The sequence below is a fragment of the Mustela erminea genome, chromosome 8 (assembly GCF_009829155.1).
Source record: "Mustela erminea isolate mMusErm1 chromosome 8, mMusErm1.Pri, whole genome shotgun sequence".
In the NCBI taxonomy this organism is placed as follows: domain Eukaryota; kingdom Metazoa; phylum Chordata; class Mammalia; order Carnivora; family Mustelidae; genus Mustela; species Mustela erminea.
In genome coordinates, this window is record NC_045621.1 from 71,393,870 (window position 1) to 71,416,806 (window position 22,937).

At 39.3% G+C, this 22,937-nt stretch overlaps 1 long non-coding RNA gene across 1 annotated transcript; it reads left to right on the plus strand.

Moving 5' to 3' along the window:
- The first annotated feature begins 2,972 nt into the window (after positions 1-2,972).
- Positions 2,973-12,535, plus strand: LOC116597819. The gene is made up of 3 exons (XR_004288793.1): positions 2,973-3,118; positions 3,902-3,986; positions 12,475-12,535. It is a non-coding gene; the product is annotated as an uncharacterized LOC116597819 (long non-coding RNA).
- Positions 12,536-22,937: the final 10,402 nt, after the last annotated feature.

A 22,937-nucleotide genomic window follows, 5' to 3' on the forward strand; every position in this document is an offset into this window, starting at 1 on the left:
CTAAGGTTGGATGTTCTGTCTTTTTTTTCTTTTTTAACCAAAGAGAAGTTGACACACAATGTGCTATTAGCTTCCGGTGTACAACATAGTGATTCAGCAAGCTTGTATGTTATGGTACCCTCACCACAAATGTAGTTACCATCTGAGATTGGTTTCTCTTGTTCACTGCTCTATCCTCAATGCCTACATCAATGCCTGAAAATACAGTAGGAGGTCGAGTCAACATTCATTGTTTAATATTGAATTGGATTCTCTTGCACAGTCTTCATAAAATCAGCATCATGGAATAGAACATGACCAAACTAAGGAAGAATAAAATAGTCATGGCATAATTACCTCCTAAATGATTGAGTTTTAGATAGTTTTACTGAGGTTAAAATATTTCATGGACTACTTCAATCCAGTACTATTCAGCTCTTTTGGAAGGTAGGGAAAAAAATTTACCAAGATTTATTAGAGTGAAAAATGGAAACAATGTAGGTGTCCAGCAAGTTAACGCATATTTGTATGTTTCATTCTTATACAGTAGTGAGAAATAATATTGACATGGGAAATGCTTTTGTTATACTCTTAAGTGTATAAAATAAGATATAAATATGCAAAAATTAAGATTTTTTACTCTGTTGTGTAACACACACACACACACACACACACACACACCCCACACAGAGGAATGGAAAGAAATGCACTGAGGGAACTGAGATGCAGATGGGCTAAGTAAACCACCCAAGATCACACTCCACAGTACAGGAAGGAGCTGTATCAAATCTAGCCCATGCAGCTCTAACCTTAGCCTCTTAGCATCTTCTGCAGCACACTGCTGGTTTTGCATCCGTCATGCTGTTCCCCTCAGCCTCACCAGCACCACTCCTTCTAGCTGTTGAGTTTCCCCAGTGCAGGACTGGGTGTCTAACTCAGCACCCAGAGCATGTGCCAGCTCACCCCCCAGGGTTGTAGAGTTGAATTACAGCCTAATATAACTTTGGGTCTTATAGGTCTTCTCTCTGGGATAACAGGGTTAGACTTCAGCAGACATTAGTCAGTCTCTTAGTTTTACCTGGAAACTACTGTTGAACAGTAGTGCTCTGTGGGCTTAAGTAAGTAGTGATTTCTGCAATGGAAGTGAAAGAGCCTACCAGCATTGAGTTGATTTTTATTTCTTTCTTTTCCAGGAGGGGTACCTTTGCTATTGAGCAACATGGCCAGGGTTTAGCTAAAAAGCAGATTGATTGAAAATAAGTCCAGTTGCTCAGTTGGAAGCATGTATGTTAACACCTTGGGCAACTCTTAGGTTATGACATCAGTGGGTTTGAGGGCAAGCTTAGACAAAGCATCTTCCAAGACTCATCATCGGTAAAGTTTGTTTGAATGTTTAATCAAAACACAGAGTCAGTAAATACAGCCCTGGACTAGAGTTATCTCAGGGAAGTAGCTTACAAGATGGTCACCATTTGTTCTTCTGCTTCCTTAAACAGCTATCTTGATACCCAAGATGTCCTGTTTATAAACTGTCATTTAGGAGGCCAGGGAGCAGAGAGCCATGTGATGGATCACCCTCAGCAGGCTGACTCCGCCTGTCGCTCTCGCTGGCTCTAATTAAAAGACGACTAAGTCAGGGGTCTAAGGCAGGGATGACAATAGGGCAGCAGTCCCCAAAATAGCAGCAAAGGAAAATGGATGCCTCTGAGTGATTGCATGATGTCTGAATTAATGGCCAGGAAATGAACGATTATTGCATACTTAAAGCTAGGCTGTTTTATAAAGCTTGTGATGCGCTCAAAGCCATATACTTGAACTTGGGGGAAATTGAAGAGTAGAATTTGTTTAATTATTGCTTGACTGGACATAATGCATATCCAAGCAGTGTTTAAACTAAGGAGAAAAACACTTTCTGTTACCGCTGTTTTAGTATTGATGTTTCTAAAATAAGCATGATCTTATGAAACTCATTTCGTAGACACATGTAGTCTCCAGCCAGTTGTTGACTTAGAGAAACAGCTTTTATTTCCATTGCCTGCTTCTGACTTATAATAATATTAGTTGGTATTTACATAGCTGTTTTTCTACAGAAACAAAGCTTCTAAGATCTCTCTCCCTCCTCCTCCTCCTCCTTTAAAATATATTCTCATAGCACTTCTATTTGGCAATCAGTGATAAGCATCCTTATTTTTCTGTGGCTGATTAGTTCAGTAGGTTAAAGCACCACACAAAAGAGGCCAAGGTCCAGCATTTGATTCCCCCATGGGGATGAGCTCCTCTAGGCTGCACTCCTAACCCCAGTCGCCATCTTGTAATGGTGCCCATTCATCATGGGCGGAAATGGGAGAAAGGATGAGGGTGGATCAGAGCAAATCCATCACCACTACTGGAAACCCAACTCATCATGCTGGCCTCACAGATTGGGGGCGGGGAGGGGTCAGGGAAGTCATTTTATGCAAACAACAGTGCAGTATGCAAATGGGGAAATTGAGGTACAGATACATTCTATTGCTGAATTTTAAGAAACTGAACCTTTAGATCAACTTCAAATCTACCTTATTTTTTTCTACTTTTCAGTCTGAATTTTTTAGACATAATCCTAAAAACATTTGCTGCTATCTAGCCTGCATCACATATGGGCAGCTAATTATTTCTTAAACTATCTTTTGTTCTAAAAATAACCACCACAAATTTAATAGTTGGAAAACAGATGTCAAAGGAAACCTTGCTCCCATATATCTTCTCACAGAGAATGGCCTACCTTAGAAGAGCCTATAGGGAATAAAGGAGAAAAAAATACCAGAACATCACACTGACTTCCAAAGGCAGATGATTTTGGCTGAGGTAGGAGACGTTATATTTGGCCTGGTTTTTGTTTTTGCAGGACAGTTATTCTTAGAGTGGCTGACCTTCCTACTGCGAATTTCTTTTATCTTGACTGACTTTGATTCCTCAGTTTCTCCCCCTTTTATTTATTTCTTTTCCCTCCAGCTGGTGATGCTTCTGAGAAGCCTGGTTGCTCTCAGTTTGCACACAGTGCTATAGGCTGCTCTCAGAGGCCCTTGGTGGCTGATGTTCCCACTGAACGTCTCATGCGTACCAAGCCCACAATCAAGTTAACTGCAAACACCTCGCTAAGGTGAGAAAAATCTGGGCCCTGCTCCTTAATTCATTCTGTCGAATGTTATGCTTTCCTCATAGAAGGCCTTTATGAATGTTCACTGAGTTGCAAAGAAGCCAAGGTCTGTATATGCTATTTATATGCTTCTCTGATGAGAGTGATTTGGCTTCATTTTCCAAAGTGACCTCTTATCAGTTCAGGCAGGCTTTAACGTCCACCTTTGGTTTATTTCCTAAATATGAGTGGCCTCTGGGACTGGAGTCCCCTCCCCTATCGTAGCCACTAGCATTGTCCGACCCCACATATGTTCTGGCCACAGAGTACCCGATTCTCACTGTTTAAAGATCCTGTCCCCCAGGACTCTCCTTCCCTGATTCCTGTTCTAAGCTTCTGTCCCTCTGCCTGGTGGGCAAGTCTCTCGGCTTATATCAAGCCTTTGCCCCACCCACACTCTCTCTGCCTTCTGATAAAAAAAAACAGTGTCTTGATTATCCTGGGCATTAGGAGGATAGACACTAGGCTTTCTATTTCAGGCTCACAGAGTCATAATTAAGAGCCACGCTTCGTGGATCAAACCCATCACTTTACAGCTGTGTGACCTTAGGTAAATTCCTTAACCTCTCTGGCCTCCCTCTTTTCATCTTTCAGCATAAATAATATGCCTCACACACGTTAGCCTTTATAAAGCACTCAGAATGGGCCTGGCAAAGAGTACATGCTATGTGTTACACAGTGGATGTGAATGTTTTCCTCCCCAGTCTTCCCTCTAACGATCTCACCCTTTCCTTTCGCGTTTTCTAGGTGGCAGGGGGTTGAAGTTGTATGTGTCAGCATCGGGAACCGGGCCTTGCCTGCCTGCAGTCCGTGGCCAAGACATAACTGCATGGTTAGTACATTTTCTTGGAACGAGCTCATGTGAAGCTTTAGTCCTGACGTAGGATCATGACTGCAGGTTCGGACCTGCCAAGCACAGGGTCCTGTTGGCTGTGGGAGCTGTCAGGTGCATGCAGAGTGTGTGTGTGTGTGTGTGTGTGTGTGTGTGTGTGTGTGTGTATGCGTGCACGCACGTATGTGCGCGTTCTTGCAGTGTGTAAATCACGATGTATCTGTGTGGTCTGGGAGGTGTGTGGAGTATGGTATAAACCAGGACCTCTGGATGAAAACCCATTTGGTACTGAGACACTCAGACCCATTTTTTAGGATGAGAGTAAGCGATTCAAGAAAATTAGAAACTCTAGAAAAGAAGGCATATTAGAGAGAGAGAGAAAAAAACAAGAAATCATGGGAAAAGTTGCTTTTTGGGGAAAATTTAGCAGCTTTGATTACTTTCTCAGTATTAACATGTACTCTCTGTATCTGTGACCTAAATAGGCCCCTGGAGGCGCCTGGGTGTCTCAGTCAGTTAAGAGCCTGCCGTAGACTCAGGTCGTAATTCCAGGGTCCTGGGATCGAGTCCCACATCAGGATCTTTGCTTAGTGGTGAGCCTGCTTCTCTCTCTCACTCCACCTGCTGCTCTCCTTGCTTGTGCTCTCTGTCATATAAATAAATAAATAAATAAATAAAATAAAAATGACCCTGATCTTGACTAATAAAGTAGTCATCAAGGATGTCTTCATCAAGGGAAGGGGAAGGACCAGCATCATCAGCCCTTAGAACTTAAAAATGGGTCCCTGCTTGGACCTACTTGGAACTCTCCATTTTCCTAATAAAATCTGTTTTTCACAAGTGCCCACAATCAAGCTAAAACCAAATCACTTTTTCTAATCCATTTTATTATTGCTTTTCATTTGTGTTTTATGACCAGAAATGGGAGGCATAAAGAACTGCTATGTGTGTGTTTTTAACTCATTTAGAATAGTCTATATATTTAAAGATAATTTCAGAATTTTGAAAGATAAAGGTAATTCTTCAGAGCCCATAGGGCATAGTCCATGTCTCTTTCTCTCTCTCTTTTTAAATTATTTTTAAGATTTTATTTATTTATTTGACAGAGAGATCACAAGTAGGCAGAGAAGCAGGCAGAGAGAGAGAGAGGGAAGCAGGCTCCCCACCAAGCAGAGAACCCGAGGCAGGGCTTGATCCCAGGACCCTGAGATCAGGGCCCGAGTTAAAGTCAGAGGTTTAACCCACTGAGCCACCCAGCCGCCCCTCATGTCTCTCTTGATTACTGTAACCAGAGGATTGTGCAGTGCCTTACCCTTTAGGAGATGTTTAATAAATATTTATTGACTCAAAAAGACAAAACAAACGAATAAACAAATGCAAAGCAGAATCAGACCTGTAAATACAGTGAACGAACTGATGGTTGCCAGAAGAAGAGGGGTGTGGGGTTGGGTATAATGGGTAAAGGGCAGTGGGAGCTACAGGATTCCAGTTATGGAATGAATAAGTCACAGAAATAAAAGGTGTAGCTTAGGGAATACAGTCAATGGTAGTGTTATAGCATTGTACAGTCAGTGACACATAGTAGTGACACTTGTGATGAGCATAGTGTAGTGTAGGGAGGTCAGATCACTATGTTGTTCACCTGAAATTAATGTAATGTAATGTATATCAACTATACTCCAGTAAAAAAATTTTTTAAAATAAATCAGTCAACCCTCAAAAAATATACTGAGCAATATTATTAAAAATAAATATGTATTATGTGTAATTGCTGAATATATGGGCAAATGTGCCATCTGTTATATCATCAGTTAAACAGGATTTGGGGCTCATATATCTTTTGTCTCTGCTGGATTTTAGGTGCATAGATATGGGTTGATAATTTTTGGTTCATGACATACTCTTATCACTGGACCTAGTTTTATTGCTTCCTTAATATAATTTTATGATTTATTCTGTATGATTTATACTATATGATTTATAATATATTTATACTCTGTGATTTATACTGTAATTTTACACCAAATGTCCACAAACCATCCAACACAGAAGCTCAGTTTTAACAACAGTCTACATCTGACTTCTGGTTGCCCCCATCCCTTTGACCCTAGAAAGCTACCATCCAGAATTCTAAGAGGAATAATCCTCTAAAACATGTCTTATGGGGTGGAGGTGGAGAAGAAGAACACTCCCAAGTTCCAGACAACTAACTGGCCCAGGAATTTGTGCAACAAATCCATATGCAAGTTGGAGACTGCCGCACATCTGTATCTTATTCAGGCCAGTAGAGTGTCTGGTCTGAGCCAATTCATCTTGGTGGAGAAGACTTTGCAGGCCTGTGATGACGGGGCAGGACAGGAGGAATTTCTTTGCCTTTGGATATGAAATGCTGAACAAAGACATGATAGTCTACTTTTTAAAGTATAGAATTAAGGCTGAATTTTTGTAGAATATCAGGACTGGAGTTCATCTTTAGGTAAAAGCTTATAAAGGTCTTCCATGAAGAGGAAGAGTCTCACCATATAATGAAGCTCTGGTCTCCATCCTTCAACTACTTTCAGCTCTTTGGCTTGTTTCTCCTGGTAGTACTTCCATATTCCTAAATAAGTGTGTGCTTCTCTCTGCTGAGTCATAACTCTTACTCATCACTGCTCAAGACCTAGCTCGCTTACGCCACCCTCCAGTCTTTCCCCATTACTTTTGGTTAGCTCAGCGTTTCTGAATTTATAAAATTATGATGGTCAGCATTGTTGTCTGAGCCAAGTAGTGTACCATGATTACATTTCTCCTATCATGTAAATTTTCCCTGGAGTTACTAATTCCCTGGACTGTCGCTGGATTTGTTTTCTTTGTACTGATTTATAGGTTTTTCCGTTCTTACAGTTGCTCAGTTCCCTCAGTTTCCCTCAGAGTTAATTTATCTGATACTCTGTCAGGTTCTCCCTACACCCTCCCTTCTGACTATTTTTCCTTGAAAACATCTTTCCTGGATCCTGGGTCTTCTTGCTCTAATATGAACCAGTTGCTCTAAGGCGTGTGTCCTGGGGTTTTCTTTTGCCTCTTGCCTACATTGGATTCCCTATTTTCTTGAATCACATGTTTTCCTCATCTTTGTTTTGCTCACTTGTTTTGTGAGAAAAAAAGGCCCTGAGAAGGAGGGGCTGGAGAGGCAATCGTTTTAATATTTTGCATCTCTTACATGATCTTTCTTCTGCCTTCACAGTGGAATGATGATTTGGTTACGGAATTCTAAACTGAACATGCTCTTCATTGTTCCATTGTCCTCTGGGTTCTAATGCAGTCTTCCGGCATCTGATGCCATTCTTACTCCTGAACCTTTGTATGTCCGAGTCTAGGCTCTCCCATTTGGAAGCTACTGGGATCTTTACTTTATCCTTAGCGTTCTAAAATTTCCCAGTGCACACATTTTTCATTCATGATACTAGGCTCTCAAGGCCTTTCACTTTTCAGATTTATAAACTTCAGTTCTGGAAGTGTTTCTTATCTTACTTACTTGAGAATTTTCTGTTTTCTTTCTTTTTGTCAGTTCTAATTATCAGCTGTTCAGTGTTCTACACTGATACTCTAATTTTCTCGTGTTTTTCTTTTATTGTCTATTTCTTTAGATTTTCTTGACTTTGTCGTCCAGTCCTTCTACTGGAGTTTTTCTTTTGGCAACCCTGTTTTCCTTTTCTAAAGCTTTTCCTTATTATTTGTTACCTTTTTAGAGCTTTGCTTTGTTCCATGAAGCAGTATTTTTTCTTTTCCCCCCTGTGGACATTAATTGTAGTTTTTTGGATGTTTTCTCCTGCTCCCTGTATGGTTTCCCTCACCTTAAAGGTCCTCTCTTTCCTCCACCATATTTATTGGTTTACATTTCTGTCCAACATCTTTGAGGATTTCCCCAAATGTCTGGTATTTCTTAGCTGTAAGTTTATGATTATAAGATCAAGGGTCGTATTTAAAATTATCTTTAACATTTTATTCTTTAAATAGGAATCATCTTTGATTTTCTGATATAAGTTTATAAAATATTCAAGTAATGCAGAGAAATGAAAATTCTCTCATAATTCTGCCTTCGAGAGAACCACTATTTTTAAAAATCCTTCATGTTTTTATGCATATATAAACTTATTTATATAAATGGAATTATAACATACAGTGTTTGAAACCTGTCTTTTATTACTATCACTAGGCCCTTAGTATCTTTCTATGTCAGTACACATACTGTACCCTTTTTAATGGTTATAACATTTATTTAACCAGTCATCCATTGTTGGAAACATTTAGGTTTCCAATTTGTTTCTATTATAAGTAATGTTGTGCTATGTTTTGCTGTATACACATTACACATTTTTGTCCACTTGTCTGTCTGCTCCCTTAGGAAGAAATTCCTAAAGGAAAATTGCTGAGAACATAGAGAGGTACATATTTAAGATTGGAGATACTGTTTGTACATGAGAAACTTAGCTGGTGAGAGTCACTGCAGAATAATCAGACTATGAATTGACTTTTCTTCAACATATCCCCAGATGTAGCTCCATACTGGTCTGTTCTCTGGGCCTTTCCATTAAGGGGCTGTAATCTTTTGTTAAGGGAATATAAATCGGACTGCTGCATTTAGAAGGGAGGTGAGACAAGAGCCAGGCATCTTGTTGTTTCATATGAAGATGGGCAGCCACAGCCATCTCTCTGCTGCTTGCTGCTGTGCTTGTGTCCCTGAGTCTGTTTCTATTTCTCCAGGGAATACACTTCCCATCTGCTGGCCTCGCAGGTTGGAGATGAGGATCCAAGATAGAGAAGGGAGTGAGTAACTGCTCTGTTGAAGATGTCAGCCCAGCGCTCTGGTTTCATGGGGCGTTTAACTTCCACTTCTGAGCCCCTGGTGCTTCCCATTCCTGAGGCATTCCCAGTTTGGGGATTCTGTTGGCTGGACTGACTTCTTCTCAATGTCCTTCTGTGGTCACTTAGCTTTTACCCTTTTTGCTTGGTCAAGTCAATTACCACCTTTCACCTGTTTCCCACATGTGTATATTGTGGCCGGGGTTTCAGATGACTCCGGGTCTTATCAGAGGTAGAGTTTGTATTTTTGTTTCTTGTTTCTCCTATTGTTCTATGGGTGGTTTTCAGATGGGATATGGGGGATCAGAGAAGTCAATCTATAAAATCTTAAAATTGGAAGTATACAATTGTTTAAATACAGTTATGATAAGGGTCCCCAAGAGATATATAATGAGAGATTATAATAGTGGGACCTGCCAGGGTTTGGCCATCTGAGTAGGGAGGAAAAAAGGGTCTTGAGGAAAGAATATACTTGTTACCCATGAAGCAAATTGGTCAGTTGGTCATATTGGTCATTTTCTTTGAGACTTGGAGGACTTTGCCAGACATTTTATCTTTAAAATTAGGTATATTAAACTTTATGAGGATATAAATTTTCAAGATTTACGTATTTTTAGAGAAAGCACATGAGCGGTGGGGATGGGGTGGGCAGTAGGGAAGGACAGAGGGAGAGAAAATCTCCCCGCTGAGCACAGAGCCTGACTAGGGCCTCAATCCCATGGCCCTGAGATCATGACCTGAGCCAAAATCAAGAGTCAGACACTTAACTGACTGAGCCACCCAAGCACCCCATGGATGTAAACTTTTTAAAAGCAACAAATGTTTAAATTGCTTAAATACAATGTCCATTGCAATCTCTTAAAGTGAAGGTATATTTTATTAGAGGGTGGAGATTCTTACTTTGAAATGTGAAGTCATTTCGATATTTAAAAATACTTTCTTCAAATCCTTAACTAATAGTTTGTGTTGCTCTTTCTTCCTTTGAACATCCTAAAGCTCAGAAAACTGAATCTGTATGTCTCAGGGACCACCCATTCTTCTTTTCACTAAACAGCCATTCAGGCAACTTATACTCCAAAAGGAAACACTGACACTTAATCAACAAAAGAAAGTTGTACTCTGTATCCTGTTTGTATGCAGACAAAAATAGCTCTTCAAAAATAGCAGATTGAAGTTGATAATAAAAATGTCCACTTTGATAGCGAGCCTCTCTCTATTTCTGAGATAAACTCTACCATCCCAAGAAATGGGGTGTTGAATGCAGCACTATCGGATCAGAGTTGCTCTGTTTTGCACTCATGCAAATATAGCCATTTTACACTGAAGATTGCTAATAAAGACTTGTGTGGGGACCTACCTGTTTGTACTTTTGTTATAGTCCCATTGTTAATATGCACAGTAGCACTTTTTTTTTTTCTTTTTTAAATGAAGGGTAAAAGAGCAGGAAGCAGTAACAAAATCCCATCGGTAGACCTGTCCTCAGTTAGGTTCTTTGAGTTGCGGCGACCGGGCCTGCAGCATTCAAGGCTTTCCTTCACAGACAGACGGAGGTTTAAAACAACCAATGTCAGCCTTCCCTCAGCTCCTGTGGCAGCCGAGGCTGTGCCTCAGGTATAGTGTCTAGAGGAATTGTCTCTAAATTCCGATCACACGTACGTTGACCTATTTTTAGGAGGTTCCATGTTCTCTGCGTAAATCAAACAGAAAATTGAAGATGATAGAAGTAGTACACAGAAATTAAAAAATTTAAAATTTCTGCCCAGATCCCGGTGTCCCATTCTTACTTTAGAGCCCACCAGTTTGAAAACAAGGCCCCATTTTATCCCTAAAATGCAAGTTCCTAGAATTTGTCTCTACCGTAAGTGAATCACCGGGCTAGAAGGACCAGTGTCTGGACAGGCTTAGGTAGGTGGTTTTTGTCTTCCCAATGTTCATCTAACCCTGTCATTTAGGTCACTCTGCACTCATGGAAAATTCCCTTAGCAAGGCATTGGTACAGAAACTCAGCTCCCAGAAATCACATTCCCTTCTGTATGATTTGAAAATCTTCTGCTGGCTATTTTTATGTCCTCAAAGTCCAGGACAAGAAATGGAACTTCTAGATTAGTTGCAGATGCCACCCCCTCCCCCTTTCGTAACTGGATGTGCTTTAATTCAAAAGGAAACTTTTCAGGCCATTAAGCTTCAATACAGTTTAATGCCTTTGGGCTGTGGGGCTTGAAATCATAGAGAAGCCTGAATAAATGTTTTAAAAGAAAACCTGGAACACAAAGTACTTTTTTTTTTTTCTTACAGCAAATTTGTTTTTAGTTTTGTGATTTTCTGCCTTATTGAAATAAAAAAAATCTTGGTCATGTCCAGACTGCAAAAGCCCCAGTGGACGGCCCAGACCCACGCAGGAGTGGATGGGCCAAGTGTGAGGAGGTCTGGCTTGTCTTAGAGGGAGGAGGGCAGTGACCTCGGCCTCCTCCTGCTTGTAGTTTTAAAATAGTCCCAAGTGACCAGTTTGCATTCTAGGCCATAGTAACTCTTTTGCAGAATGAATAATATTTTCTTAAGCACTCTTAAGTTCTCATTCACGGCCTATTTTACAAATGATTTAATGAATAAAAATATGCTGTTTATAAGTCCCCAAGTGCATATTTTTTAGAATGGCTAAGAGAGTCGCTTTGTTTACACGCATTTAATACAATGGTCAAGTGGGATGTTATTGTGGTCAGGATTCCCTCAAAATGATTTATGGGGAAAAGTGCTATCGGCCCGGTCATCTTTTTTCAGGATCAAATTCAATTTTAACACTTGATTCGCCTGAACTTACACAGACTCTCGCCCTCCCCTCCCCTTTCAAGTGGGGAGCCTAAGGTTTGGGGATGCACAAATAGCTTGCTCCAGCATGAGCCAAAGGCCGACAGGCATTCCGAGCAAAGTTGGGTTATCTGAAAATCTAGCCGATGTGCTGCTTATAAACTTAGAGTGAAACCTCCTTAGTCAGGAGAGCTCTGATAACCGAGATAAGACTGGGCTCTTCCCTCCAGACTGCAGAAAGGATCTGTCAAGCAAATTAATAATCGACCAAGGCTTTAGTGTACATGCTGTTTGAAGCCTGGGGAAGCAGCTGATCATGTACAATCAGAATGCTAATAATGAATTGTTTCTCTATGTGTTAATCAGGTCCCTAAGTTACCTCTTTTTTTAGCAGTGTCCTGCAAGCTGTATTAGTTCTTGTGTGGGATTTAAACAAATAAAATGTCATTGATTTAAAATATTCTCTAATTCAGAGGACACTGAGTTCAAAAGTCTTGCGGTACCATATGCCACCTTTTTATGTAGCAAAGTGCTAGCTTTAAGTGTCCTAATTTTTAAAATTAGCTTTATTCATAAATTTGCTGTCATCTAACCTATGGGGGGTGGGGTTCTGAATACTTTTATTGTTTAAATTTAACAATCATTCTCATTTTAAATATGAAATTGCTTTTGAAAAATCATCCCCCATCAAGAAAGAAAATTAAGTTTATTGTTTTTTAAGCAGTATCTTCATGAGCCACTTCATTAAGAGTAGCATAGCTTGGGACAAAATTTAACTGAAAAGAGTATGTCCTTTCAAATTGTTAAGTGGCCATATTAACATTTTATTTCCACCTAAAAGGTGGACTTCCCAGGAATAATCCATAACCCTTGAATAAATTTCTAAAAATGTACCCTTTGTTATTTTTGTGGTGTTTTAGGAGTATCAGGAAGCTTATAATTCTGGTAAAATGGGAAAAAGGACTTAAGTATTTATTTCTCAGTAGCAAAGAGGACCCAATGATATTATACTTTATTATGAAGCCCCCAAATTAAAAAAAAGGAAAAAATAACTATGGGTCACATATTTATATAGCCCTGTAAAGGCAAAGTCAGTATTTGACTTGAGTTGTTTAACAAATCTAGCCCAAATCAATCCAACTTCATCAACCACAGGCCACTGAAAACCACACAGAGGGATTTAGGAAATGCACTGCCCAGGTCAGGGATGGGTGAATCAGAATTCTTTTGAAGAGCTAAAGCTTTAAGTTGTTAAGTGTTTAAAGTGGGAAAAGTCATCTTTTTTTTTTTTTTAAATTGAAAAACTGAGATCAAGCTAGAGTGGTACAGTGCCTCTTTTCAGCTGAGAATAATATTGAATTGATGGGAGGGTGGGAGATCTTGATGATCAGTTTTCATTTAAGGACGCCATTCTCTGGAATTCTGCATTAAACACAGTTTCATCTTCACCTTGAGAGGTAGTTATTCTCATCCTGCAAAAAGCATTTCCTGTGTGGTGGTAATAACACAATGAAATTTTATCAGGAGCCTCCGTAATGTATAGTCATCAATGAATCTAACAAGGATACATTTTATAAGAAAATCAATAAGAGAAAATGATTATATTGTTGACTGGAGCCAGCATCCAGAAATGAAAAATAGGAGGGAAAATACCACTTTGCATTGGACGGGGTTTCAGTGTATATAATGTGCGGGGACCTTCTCTTTGAAGTTATTAGGTCTCTCATGAAACAACAGGCAGCGAAGGGATGAAAATACTTCAGCCCTTTTTAAATGTCAAAAACAACCTTAAAACCACTCCTTCATCTCTAATCTATTGTTTGAATAAAGTGCAGTTTTCTGTCCCACTGAAATGTTTATATGTTTCTGTTGAAATGTGTTGTGAGCCACTGTTTGGAGACGCTCATATTTACAAATGGGAGAAACTATTCAAATTGTGAACTGAAAAAAAAAAAATCAATGATGGATTCCACCAGAGAGACCCCTGGAAAACATGGGAAATGAATTTTTTAAACCTCTGAGGACAGGAGATTTTGTATTTATGTGTCATCTACCCAGTGTTGTTTCTAAATACTCAGAAGAATGAACACATGCTTGGGAAAGAGCAATTGCAACACATTATAAAGCAGAGTACCAAATAGTTAAGATTCTGAAGTGTACTCAATGTAATTGAGACTATCTTTAATAACCACTTTTTAATACGATGGCTATATCATTTTATCATAATCCTCTCATTTTTCTTCCTTAAAAAAGTATCTTAACTTGAAATTGTAAAAGTTGATAGATTGTTTGACAGGTGTCATTAAATTTAAAATATGCATTTATTACCATAAATGCATCAGATTCTAGATTATGGTTTTATTTTGATGCCTTAATTCCACCTATCTTTTGTTTTTAATTTTTTTAGAGAGAGAGTATGTGCATCCGTGCAGGGGTGGGAGGGGCAGAGGGAGAGGGAGAAAGAGAATCTCAAATAGCCTCCATGCCTGTGGCCCTATACTGGGCTCCACCTCATGCCCTGAGATCATGACCTGAGCCGAAGTCAAGAGACGGTCGCTTAACTGACTGAGACACCCAGGTGCCCCTGATTCTTCTTATTTTTATCCTTTTATTTTTAAAGCTTTTATAAAGGTGTATGTAGATACAATTTTTTAAAAAAGACATTATTTTAAAGACTTAAAATTAAGAACAGCAGCCCCTGGCAGCCTTTCTCTCCTGACTCCTCTTCAGTGGCAACAAGTTTTAAATCTAACTTATTCTAGTATTTGTGATCGTGTTTCTGAATAACACCCTTACACTGGTATTTAAAATTTTCTTTTTGGCCTTTAGGTATTACCTTTGAGTTTCCTACCTTTAATGGTGAGGTTTAGCTTTCACACCATTCCTCCCTACAAACACCCCCACTTATTTTGGTTAGATCCGTATTCAAAGTCTTTGACTATGTACATCTTTTCACAGCTGTCTATGATGATAACAGTTCCTTTACTGTCTGTTCTGGTTATTCTCCCTGGAATCAACAAGTCTCTTTCTCTTTTTCATTTGCTTTTATTTTCTGTTTTAGTTCTAGTTTATCCCCAAATCTTGGACATAGGGGTAAGTTTCCTCGGATGACAATCAAATCAGGGAGTCCTTCTCTAACATACATCCTTCCAGACCGGCTCCTGGCTGATATCCAGCAAACTCCCTTTACCATTACTGCATAGACTCCCTGTACTTTTTTCTCTCTATTAGATCCCTTGTATCCTGGATCCCAAATCTTCCTCCTGTTTTATCTCCCCCTTGGATAGTAAGCCTCTAGTCTAGCAGCTTCCTAATAAAAAATGCAGGGAAAGTGATTTTTTTTTTTAATTTTTGCTTTTCCAAAAATGTTTTTATACTGTCTTTACATTTGATCAATAGTTTGGCTGCAAATGGAATTCTTTTATGCAAATGATTTCCCCTCGGTATTTTTGAGGCATTATTCCATTGTCTTCTTGTTTCCAATGTTGCCATTATGCTTTCTTATGCCATCCTTTGTATATATGAAATCACCAGAGTTCCTGGATTTCTTCTTTGTTTCTGGAGTTCTGAAATTTCATGATTATGAGTTTTGATATCAGGCTTTTATCATTCATTTATATTGGTTACTTGAAAAGCCCTCTTCATATGGAAACTTACATACTTCTCTGAGGGTTCATTCCTGGTGTTATTTCTTTGATGATTTCCTCCTCACCTCATTCCCTGTTCTTTCTTTGTTAAACTTCTATAACCAGAAGTTGGACTTCCTGAACAAATTACCTAAAATTTTTCATTTTATTTCCTCCACAGTCATATATTTATTTTCTTTATTTGATTTGTGGGAATTTTCCTCAACTGTATCTTCCAATCATTCTACTGCTTTTTGTTTCCATTTCAGGGATCATAATTTGCAAGAATTCTTTACTATTATTTGAATGTGTCTTTTAAAATAACATATTTTTGACGATCTCACTTATTTTTTGATGTCTTCTTCTGTCTCTACACTATTTTTCATTTTCTCCATGTCGGATCCACCCTTTCTTCCTTCCTTCTTCCTTTTCTGTCTCTCATGTTAGAAGTGTTTTTAAATGTCTAATGATTTCTGACAGTTTAGTTGTCAGAGTGTTACTGCCATGGGATCTGGAGGCTGTGTTCATGTGTGTGCATGTGTCCAAGTCAGTATCAGATGACCAGTAAGCCTCACTGTTAGGAAACTTCCATTCTTCCACGGGGGAGTGCCCGAAGCTTCTCACATTCACAGATTTCTCTCTTGAGCATGGTTGGTTTTTCTCAGAGAGGAATCCTGCCTGGGCTCCCAGCATTCTTGGAATTCAGTTAGGGAAGGGTGTTATTTTGTATGCAGACTTTCTATTAGTCCCATTTCCAGTTAGGAAATCCTGTGCTTTGCTGTGATTTGTAATCCTGTATTCAAAATCACTCTGATTCAACTTTTCTAGAGAATAGACCTCTAGAATTCTGCCAAGTTAGGACTAGGGCACTGTCTAAGCATGCTGGCTGAGGAAGGGAGTCTGTCGTATATGACTGCTGTGGAATATATAGAATTGTATCAATCCTTCTGTTTTCAGTTCACGTACAGGCCTACCTCCAGAGGTATCAAGTGCCTCCAATTCCTGTGCCTCTCAGGGTTCTGTAGTGCAAATATATTTGCTCCACTGCTGGCTTTAGGTTCTGGTTATCATTGTTTGTTTGTTTGTTTTTGAGTCTGCTGAGACAGTTCCGACTTCTTTATGGCTTTCCAAGCTTCCACAATTTTATTACTGTTACCTCCTCACCTGTTTTTTTAATCCTTGTGAGTGAATGCTTTTTCAAAATTATTTAATTAGCACTTCAGTGGCAATTTGGAAGGGAATAATGGCAAGAGCATCTGCTGAATCTAACCATGTTTAAATAGAAATTTCTATTTTCTGAACATTTTGATTGTCCTTCCTCTGTTAGACTTGCTTACTCTTTCTTCTCTGGTTTCCAAAAGAGAGTTCTCTGAGGCTCAGGCTTATGTCTTTCCTTCTCTTTGCTGTTTACTCCGAAGACATCATAAATACAATTGCTCTTAGGCTGCATACCTCAAGCCTGTATCTCCGATCTTGTTTGTCATCTAAACTTGTATTTCCATCAAAACTCATAGTTCCATATTTCCATCAGCCCAGAATGGCAGAGATGAGGACAAAGCAGTTAGGTCCCAGGTGCAGAATTTAGGGAGACTCTCCCTCTCAGGGTCATGCGACCTGAGACGTGACAGTGAGCACCTTCTTAAATTTTGCATCCTCGGCTCCTTGTTATTCCTACCCTAATCCCAGCCCTGCCACCTTGTACTTGTGGCCATGTTGGTTATCTCATTGTCACCTAACCTATTGATGTCCAGTGCCAAGTTCATCAACGTTCTATTCACAATCCTTCTCTCTTCCGTCATCTGTATTTCCTGTCTTTGTCAATAGCACCACCAATCTATTTGTCAGATCCAGTCGCTCCTTTGCCAATTCCTTTATAGTCTGACTCAACGTTTTATTTATTTGTCCTTCAAAATATATTTTTCATCTATCCCTCCCAACAGGGATTTTAGCTCTTGAAGCCTTGAATAAAAACTTTGCCTACACCAAAATTCCTTACTGTTTTCATCACTTCTCTCCTAAAATCTATAGTTCTTTTTCCCACCCATTTACATACAAAGCACCTACTGTACTTCCACAGTCAGCTATTATTTGACTTCACGCTGATGAATTCATCTCTCTTTTAAAGTTCAGGAGTTTTCAGCCACTACTCATGGCTGACCATTCTGTTTAGTTTCTTCCTTTCTGTTCCTTTAGTCCTCATTGTCAATTTCACACTGAAACATACACTGACTTGTGGCAGTCCATGCCTCATGGCTGTTTCCTACTCCTTGGTCCAAAGCTAACTTCATCATCTTCCCATTCACCATCCACCTCTCAACCAAATTCATTTGTCTGCCTCTGATATTCTCACTTAAAATTCTATCAATTTTTCCTGTAAAACATATCTCCGGTTCTCATGCCTGCCTCCTCACCTAGATGGTAAGCTCATGAAAGGCAAGGTGCATGTGTTAACCTGGTTTCTTACAAAGTCTAAGCAAAGAGAAGGGCCTCAAATTTTCCTGGATAAGTAAGAAAAGCTCCTCTTAATATTTCACACAATAGCTCCCCATGAGAACAGAGGACTAATTTGTCTTTCTCTTAAAAGAATATCATTTCAAAAGCAAAGGATATTGCAAGCTTATCCCAATCCAAGATCCATATCACCATTAAGTATATATTTAAAAATATTTGTGTAGTTAGGTAAGACATTTTAAACTGAGTGTTGAAATTGTCTGAAATGCCTACAGTATAGTCGTTCAAATATATTTATGATTCCTCTAATTTTTATGAAGCTAGAGCTCTATATAAAAGTTCATACAATGTAACTTTCTAAACACCACGAAACACAGTGCTTTAAATACAGTGGGTCCAGTAATGTCTCTGCAGACCATCTCTACTTCCCAGTTTCTCTCCTTGGTAAGGGTCTATGGTTCCATCACTAATAACAGAGATTTGAAAGCAAAGAAAAGGCAAGCAATAATTGTAAGGATTCTGTGATAAACTTTTCAGGCTTTGCAGAATACTTCACCTGGTATCTTATTCAATTATTTCAAACTTTTCCCAGCAACAAATCTCTGCAAACTATCAAACTACCAGTTACTTGAGAAATATTAAATTAGGAAATGGTAGTGGTATTGACAAGTACTTCTTTGGGAAGATGTGAAGTTTGAATTTAGGACTGAGTCTCGAAGGACCTAGCCTCTGTGAGCAGTTTATGAGGGCAGAGTGTCCCAGATTGTGGCAGGTTTCCTGGTTGTTCAGGCCTGGACTCAACATTGCTCGATTCTCCAGTGGAGTCTTACCGTGTTTGTGGTGGTGATCCAGTCACTCATGGGATCCCTGGCTCCGTGTTCACCGTGTTCCCAGCACCTCCCCACGGTCACTAACAGGGATCTGCTGGTTGGCCCTAGAGCTGCTCTAAATTAACTGTGCCCATGAACCAACTGAGATCTTAATGTGCAGGTACTGATCAGGTGGGTCTGGATCTACAGAGGCTCCAAATGGTGCCACTGCTGCTCGTCTGAAGAACATTCTTTAAGCAGTAAGGATATAGGAATATTCAGAAGAACTCGTCATGCTCCATGGTGTAATTTTTACAAGTTAAAGTGCTACAGACATGCCAATCTTCCTTACACTGAGTTGACACGATCTCTTACTGACAATTACAGACCCATGATTCTGGACTGGATTTCCATCTCCCAGCATCCCAGTGGGTACGTTGTTCTCCCATCGGAGAAGCAGGCAGTGCAGACAAGCATGTTTTCCTTGAACTCACAGGGTCTGTGCTGATTAGAACTCTTGGGAGCCAAGGGAACTATTCACAACCCCTCAGGGTCCTGCTCACATGGGGACTTGGGGTGTTTCTAATGCCATCCATCTCTGAGTAATTGGATCTTCATTTTTAAGAGTGCTGCTCCGAAGTCCTTAGCTTTGACGAACATTCAGGGGTCCCACTGCCGGCTGGCAAGGCTGCCTATGGACTCCAGGACTCTGATTTATGGGGCTTCTCCCCTGCCTGTTCAACAGGGAGTCACTTGCCAGATACTCAAACAGAAATATGACTCTGGGTGGTGATAAACATTCTGAGAAGAGGGCATGAAATGTGACTGAGAAAGGAACTGAAAAAGAAAATAACATTTTATTCACTGAGCTATACTCGGCTTCTATCTCTGTGAGATAGATGGTGAATGTCCTTCCTTCGGGTGGTAGATACAGAAGCATGAAGCTCTGGGTTACGGAGGGCAGGCTGAGCAGATTTTCACAGGCTGCTTTTGCCTGGCAGTTCAGAAGGATTGATTCATTTTAAGATGGGGATATCTCCCTTTACAAATGGATTTTATTTAATTTTGGGTAACCTATTTATTTTCCAGGACCATGTTGAGTTGCCATTTGTTTGAGCTGAAAGACATTGGATCTGAACCGATATTTGTCTGTATTTGCCTATTTGAGAGAACTGGCCTCTGTGAAATTTGACATGATAGCTCAGATTAGTTTTTGCAGCTATATAATCACTGGATTAAGGAGGATTTTAAGATCAGACCAAACAAGGGAGAACTGAATTGAGCATAGTCTTTAATCTCTGGTTCTAAAAATGTGGCCTCCAGACCAGCAGCATCAGTTTACCTTGGAACCAATTAGAAGTGCAAATTATTTTTTTTTAAAAAGGCTTTATTTATTTATTATAAAGAGAGATAGTGAGAGAGGGAACACAAACACAAGGGAGCTGGAGAGGGAGAAGCAGGCTCCCCACTGAACAGAGAGCCTGATATGGGGCTTGATCTGCTGGGATCATGACCTGATCCAAAGGCAGACGTCCAATGACTGAGCCACCCAGGCACCCCTAGAAATGCAAATTATTAAGCTCCACTCCAGACCTACCGAATCAGGAATCCATGTGTTTATCCGCCCTGAGATCCATCTGTATTTTTATTATGTATTTACCCCAACCATTTCTAGAAGCCTTTGAGGTAAAAACTAAAAGATCTCCCTAGTCCCCAGCCTTACTCTCCCAAGTGCTTCATCCTTTGCAAAAATAGCTGAGTTTAGTTAACCCTTAATTTTGAAATAATTATAGATTTATAATAAGTTGCATAAAGAAATATACAGGGAGGTCTACGTACCCTTCACCTAGTTTCTGCCAATGCTAGCGTCTTGTATTAGCAGAGTACAATGTCAAGACCAGGAAATTGACATTGGTACACTCTACAGAGCTTATTCAGGATTCCCCCGTTTTGCATAAACCCGTGTGTGTGTGTGTGTGTGTGTGTGTGTGTGTGTGTGTGTGTGTGTAGCTCCTGGCAACTTTATCACATGCATAGATTCTAGGAACCATCATCACAATCAAGGTACAGAAATGTTCCATCATTACAAGGTCTCTTGTGTTATCTCTTTGTAGCTACCCCTGCTTCCTTCCCCTCCACTCCCATCCTTAACCACTGACAACCATTACTCTGTTCATTTCTGTAATTTTGTTATCTCAATTTTCTTTGTTATTTGTAAGTTTATATTTGTTATATAAATGAAATCTCATACTTTGGAGATTGGCTTTTTTTAAAGACTTACTATAATTCTCTGAGATTCATTCAAGTTGTCACATGAATCAATAGTTTCTTCCTGTTTAGTGGCTAAGGAGTAATCCATGATAAGGATGTCCCACAGCTGGCTTAACCACTCACTCATGGAACAACATCTGGGTAGTTTCCAGTTTTTGACTAATACGAATAATGCTGTTATAAACATTCTTGTACAGGTTTTTATGTGAACACAAGTTTTTATTTCTCTGGGCTAAATGCCCAAGAGTGTATTTACTGGGTCATAGTGTAGTTTCATACTTAGTTTAAGAAAAAAACCTGTGAAATTGCTTTCAAGAGTGGTTGTATCATTTTATATTCATAACAGCAATGTATGAGACCAACCCAGTTTCTGGCCATTGCTTTTAATTTTATCCATGTACACTGAAATGTATATAGTGATATCTTATTATGGTTTTAATTTGCATTTTCCTAATAGTGAATTATTTTGAACATCTTTCCATGTGCTTGCATGTCATCTATGTATTTTTTTTGTGAAATGTTCGTTTGCATCTTTTCCTATTTTCTAGTTGGATTGTTTGATTTTTACAATTGAGTTTGAGAGTCCTTCAGATATATGATTCATAAATATTTTCTCCCAGTCTGTAGCTTATTATTATTTTTTTTTATCTTCTTAACAGGCTCTTTTGCAGAGAAAAAATTTCAAGTTGTAATGAAGTGTAATTTATCAGCTTTCCCTTTTATGAACTGTGGTCTTGAGGCCAAGTCTAGGAGCTCTTCTCTTAACTCTGGGTCCCAAAGATTTCCTCTTTTTTTTTTTTTTCTTAAAGTTTTACAATTTTCCATTTAAGACTGTTAACTATGTTGAATAAAAGCAGTAACAGAGGATACCTTTACCTTGTTCCCAGTTCTATGGAGAAGGCATCCAGTCTTGGACCATCAAGTGTGATGTTAGCTATGGATGGTCTTATCAAGATGAAAAAGTTCTCCTTTATGCCTATCTTGAGTGTTTATCTTTTTTTTTTTTTTAAAGATTTTATTTATTTATTTGACAGAGAGAGATCACAAGTAGGCAGAGAGGCAGGCAGAGAGAGAAAGGAGGAAGCAGGCTCCCTGCCGAGCAGAGAGCCCGATGCGGTACTCGATCCCAGGACCCTGAGATCATGACCTGAGCAAAGGCAGCGACTTAACCCACTGAGCCACCCAGGCGCCCTTGAGTGTTTATCTTGAATGAGTATTGAATTTTGTCAAATGCTTTTCCTTCCTCAGTTAATATGATATGATTTTTCTTCATTAACCTGTTAATTTGTTGGATTACATTGTTTGATTTCTGATTAAGGGAACAGATTTGCATACCTGGAATAAATTTCACTTAGTTGTGATATATAATTATTTTTATATATTACGGATTCTGTTTGCTAAAATTTTGTGGGAATTTTTGTGTCTAAGTTCATGAGAGATATTTGTTTTTAGGTTTTGTTGTTGTTTGCTGTTTGTCTGACGTGAATCAGACATGAATTTCATATACTCTTTCTCCGAGTTTTTGTCTCATAGAATGAGTTGTTCCCCCCTCTTCTTTTCTCCGAAAAAGACTATGTAGATTTCATATTAATTCTTCATTAAGTGTCTGGTAGAATTCTCCAGTGAAACTATCCAAGCCCAGTACAGTTTTGGGAGGACTTCTACTTATGAGGACTACTTTTATGAGTTTAATTTCTTTAATGGTCATAGGACTATTCAGATTATCTATATCATCTTGGTTGGTAGTTGATAGTTTGTGATTTTCTAGTGTGATTGGTACATTTCTTCCAAGTTATCAAATTTATGAGTGTAAAATTGTAGTACCCCCTTATTATCATTATAATGACTGTACCATATAGATTGAAGTATATGTCATTCCTGATATTAGTGATTTATATCTACTCTCTGTCTTTATCAATCTTGCTATAAGTTTATTAAATTTTTGGCTTTCAAAAAAGGGTTTTTTAGGGGCGCCTGGGTGGCTCAGTGGGTTAAAGCCTCTGCCTTCGGCTTGGGTCGTGATCTCAGGGTTCTGGGATTGAGCCCCACATCAGGCTCTCTGCTCAGCGGGGAGCCTGCTTCCTCCCTTCTCTCTCTCTGCCTGCTTCTCTGCCTACTTGTGGATCTCTCTGTCAAATAAATAAATA